This window comes from Belonocnema kinseyi, chromosome 1 (genome assembly GCF_010883055.1).
Source record: "Belonocnema kinseyi isolate 2016_QV_RU_SX_M_011 chromosome 1, B_treatae_v1, whole genome shotgun sequence".
Taxonomy (NCBI): domain Eukaryota; kingdom Metazoa; phylum Arthropoda; class Insecta; order Hymenoptera; family Cynipidae; genus Belonocnema; species Belonocnema kinseyi.
In genome coordinates, this window is record NC_046657.1 from 43,772,626 (window position 1) to 43,777,515 (window position 4,890).

The following is a 4,890-nucleotide window of genomic DNA, read 5'->3' on the forward strand; positions in this document are numbered from 1 at the left end:
CCAATTAGCACAAATGGTAAGTTCCGACAGTGCCTACAAGTGTGCCTACTGGCCGCTAAATGGCAATACCGGTTTCATATGTATACACCTGGTATAACTCTATTGGAATAATTTTGCATGGAGGGTGAGGGACGTCCTTAAGACGTTATTAAGACGTCCATAGAACGTTCCTCTGATAAAAGTTCATTTTCATGCTGATTTAATATACTTCTTTAGAACGTTTTAGTTATTACTTTACTATTGTTTAAATCTTCTAAAATAATTATTTTGTTTTAAAGTATATTGGAAGAATTGTGCAGGAAAGGCGCGGAAGGCCCTTAAGATGTTTTTCAGACGACTTTATAACGTTCATTTCATAAATGTTTCATTGTCTAATGATTTAAACAACCTGAAAGGTTTGACATAATGTATCCAGTTATCATAAAATGGAACTTTTGTAAGAGGAACGTTTTAAGGATGTCTTAAAAAAGTCTTAAGGACGTTCCACGCTTTTCATGCATCTTTAAAAATAATTAATTCATTCAGAATGTAAGTTTTCTTGAAATATTAAAAAGCTTGGTTGAACAAATAATTCTAAGTTATTATTTCATTTAAAATGTAAATAAAATCCAAAACTTACGTTGATAACATGTATATTCATACCAGCCTACGAACAGAATATTCAGAAGTTATTCAACTTCTTGAAGTTATTGAAATGAAAGTAAAATTGTATAGATACGACGACAATGATGATGTTCAGCCAATACCTGAGTTAACATTTTAGGGAAAAATAGCTATAATATGCATTTAATATGGTGTACCTCGTCAGGAAGTAAATGACTTGCTGCTTATTCTTCGCGAAGAAGATCATACTGATCTTCCCAAATATAGCAGAACATTATAAGGAACTCCTAACAAAATGTCTTCGGTCATTAAATTCGGAAGGATATTGTGTTCGATGAATTCGATATCAAAATTAATTTAGATGGTTTACCATTATCTAAAAGTTCAAAAAGGCAATTGTGGCCGATTCTAGACAAGATCATAAAGCTAAAAGAATCAGTACTATTCCTTATTGGTGCGTATCATTAAAGAGAAAAGCCGAAATAACAATGAGAATTCCTACAAAGTTTTGTTGAGGAATATCAGGAAATTATGAATATCATAAAATGATATTTTTATAAAGTAATTGTTCACTAAGGACAGATGGAAGTTTAACCAATCACATATACAAAGAACCTCATACAAGCGATTCTCCTTTGGAAGATATTGGTGTTAAAATGATGTCTGAGGTTCCATTAGATGCAATGCACTTTACTGATATAGATTTACATCCAGAATGTTAAATTCCTTAATTTCGTGACAATATTCGACAAAACTTACAGCAAAAAAGATTAATGCTTTATCGGAACTTCTAATTTCTTGTAGGGAGTGGATACCTTCAGAATTTGCTCGGAAGCAGCGAGAATTGGATAAGTTGACACGATGGAAGGCGACAGAAATACGTCTTTTTAGACTTTACCTTAGCCCCGTAGTTCTTCAACCATCTCTGTCCTCATAATATATGATACCCCAGTAGACACGAATATCCCAAGACGTTTTTAGAACGTTCTTAAAACACCGTATTTCGGGCCAAATAACGTTCTAGAAACATACAATGTTCCAAAGGCGTTTTTAGGACGTATTTGGAACATAGGACGTTTTTGGAAGTTTTTTGACCTAACTTAGACGATATGAATTCACTTCTTATTTAAAGCAAACAAGGTTGCAAAGGAATTTATAGAATTTACTGAGTTCATGAAATTCATGGAATTCATTGAGTTCATGAAATCCACGGAATTCATGGAATCTGTGGAATACATGGAATTTAAGGAACTCATAGAATTCATGGTATTCAAGGAATTCATGAAATTAGGAAATTCGTGGGATTTTAGAAATTCGTGAAATGCAAGAAATGCATTAAGTTCAGGAAATGCATCATGTTTGCCGAGTTTTATCAGAATTCCTTTGCTTTTGCAGCAGTGAATTATTCACGAAAAGTGCATAAAACAGCATGATAATCATAAAAAACGTGGAAGGTCAACTGTCACATAGCGCGAGTGCCGGTATGAGTCAAATTGGCGCGGACGCATGAAGGTTAAGAACGTATTTACTTGAAATGTAGAAGAGTGTATAACGTGTATCATCAGATTTAAAGAATCCAGTAAATATTTTTTCTTAAATTAAAATTATGAAATGTTAATAGAATCTCGTACGAATTTACTCTCTGAATATAATATCACAAGCATAATCTTAAGACAATAATTAGTCTAATGGAGGAACAGAATAATTATGAGTTACACTGGTAATTACAGTAGTTTGTGCCCTAATTTGAAAAGATGAGGATCGTTTATAACATATTCTTGTTTCTAGCAGCTATTACTAATTACATAGGTAAATATCATAATCTTATAATTTGTCCAATTTGATCTGCATTCTACCTTAATTGCCTTTTGTCCAAAATCTATCTTGACTTAGAAGAAGAAATCTTAACGTGTAAATATGGGTCCCAGCTGGTACACAGCAAAAATTGCACGACGAAATTTGGGCGAGCACACATTGCACTATCCCAACCATGTGGTTGTAATTTAGACTCTATACTATTGAAAATTTGAGTAGTACATGGCTAGGGGAGCCGAGAGTACAATTTGATGTAGTATGTTCAGTGGGCACGAATATCCCAAGACATTTTTAGAACGCCCTAAAAACGTCATATGTCGGGCCACATAACGTTCTAAAAACATACAATGATCCAAAGACGTTTTTAGGACGTATTTGGAACATTGGACGTTTTACGGACATTTTTTGCCCTGAATTAGAACGTTTTTTTGGAAGTTCTAAAAACTTCTTTTAAACCTTACGTCCTAAAAACGTCTTTAAGTTTCGTGCTCGGTGGGTAATATCCACTTAGTATTGTATACATTCATCTCTGCATAGTTAACGCCAGAGTAAAATAGAGTTGGTTAGGGGTTCTCTATTGCATTTACAGTGAATACAATTAGTTCACACTGCCCAGAAACAAAATCTAAACTTATTCTGAATCCGGAGTTTAAGAGTCATGGCGGCACTGCTTACGGATATTATTCTTGGAGCTGCGTTCGCAGAAATCTTTCAAAGAGGAGTTGTTTACCACATAATAGCCGCAAGGCAACTCGTTTGAAACTGCGAATTCAACAACACGAAAATTCTGGAATTCAGAATTCTAGATGGGCGTGTGTCGCGTCGAAATTTGTTATGGCAACCAGACAATGTGGGTAAAAATGGTATATGAATCCGAATTGGTAATCTAAAAATTAATACGTCTGATTAATGTTGCCTAAATAAATAAATCGAAGTAGTTCAGGCTTACAGCGAAAAATAATTAATACTTTTACCATCACTTATATTCATAGTACACTCGGACGCTGAATGTACAAGAGTTTTATGAATTGGGATTTCCAAATAGACGACCGTGAAAGGGTCTCCTACTCCTGTGATGTATAGATTTAGGGCGTAATTGGGACGCTTGTGTTTGTGGAGCGCTCGTTACTTTAAGCCTCGTACGTTCTAAACAATGAACAATCCCTTAAGCGTTCCTTTTTAGGGATATTCACTCCTCAAAGAGAGTTATATTTTAACTCCTCTTCTTCTACCCTGCTTGCCGTTCGCTCAAAACGGTTAGACTTTTATAGAGTATGCTTCAGAATTGACTTTAACTTCGCTTTTTCAACAGTGAAGCTGATTAAAAATGTGTTATAATATCAAAATGGTTGACGCCAATGATAATTTGAACAAACTCGAAAGGAAACGGAGAAATGTCTACTCTAGCATTCCATAGAAATGACACATGGAATATATATCGGATAATAAACAAAGAATCTTAGTTTGACTGGTTTCGAATTTGTCTTATCGGTCTCCAAAAATTCCGTTATACCTCAGTATGAAACCGTAATACCGTTTGCAATCACTAATTTTGAATACGACCATTTGCTTATATTCGTTTTTGCAGAATTAAGCTCACAGTCTGACTCTGACCCTAATGACGATCGGCGTGATATGCCCAATCTGCATCTCAGTCTGTCCCAACCTTCTTCTTCTTATCGTCGCATACCTCATCCTTCTGCTGAGTCGGAGCCTCCTTCACGTTCCAGGTCTAGCTCTCCTCGTCCCAGTTCTCCTCTTTCCAGGACTCCTGATCATCAGGTACTTGGATATGGACTTGGACAACTTGGACTTATTCGGCTCATTCCCCATAGCAATTCGTACCGCCGCTTCGAATTTCGAAGATATACATTTCATCCCGATGCGCCAGTGACACTGCAAGGTGAAAGAAATGCTATTGAGCCCCTCCCAGTCATAGAACAAATTGTATTAGCAACATCAAATGGTGACGCTTATGCAATATTAAAAAGAATTGGTATTCTTGGTGGAATATATAAACTCAGAAGAAGATATTCCCGGGCGAAAATAAACATAGGAAGCGGCCAGGTCACGGATTTGACTACAGAAGAAATTATCGAAGTCCCAGTAGGCCGCTTTCGCCCAGTGGAGCAGTATTTTAGGGAAGTGGTTGTAAAACACGATTCTCTGCAACTAAATCAATAATTCAATGCAAAATAATGTAAAGCTTCTAGTCTTAATCAAAGTCCGAAGCAACTTATCGCTATAACAAATAAATTAGCTTTTTATCCAGCACACTATGTTGACATTTTCTTCACTAATTAGTAGTTCGAAAGTAATTTTTGTATAATGACTCATGCGTGTTTATTATAACAATCCGTGTTTATTATAGCCAAGTACAGTCTGTCAAGTTAAAGCGTGGGTGGCTTTACTCGCAGTCGGTAAGGTGTATCGACATGATTTTGGTGTCAAAATATTAAGAAGAGCTCCCTC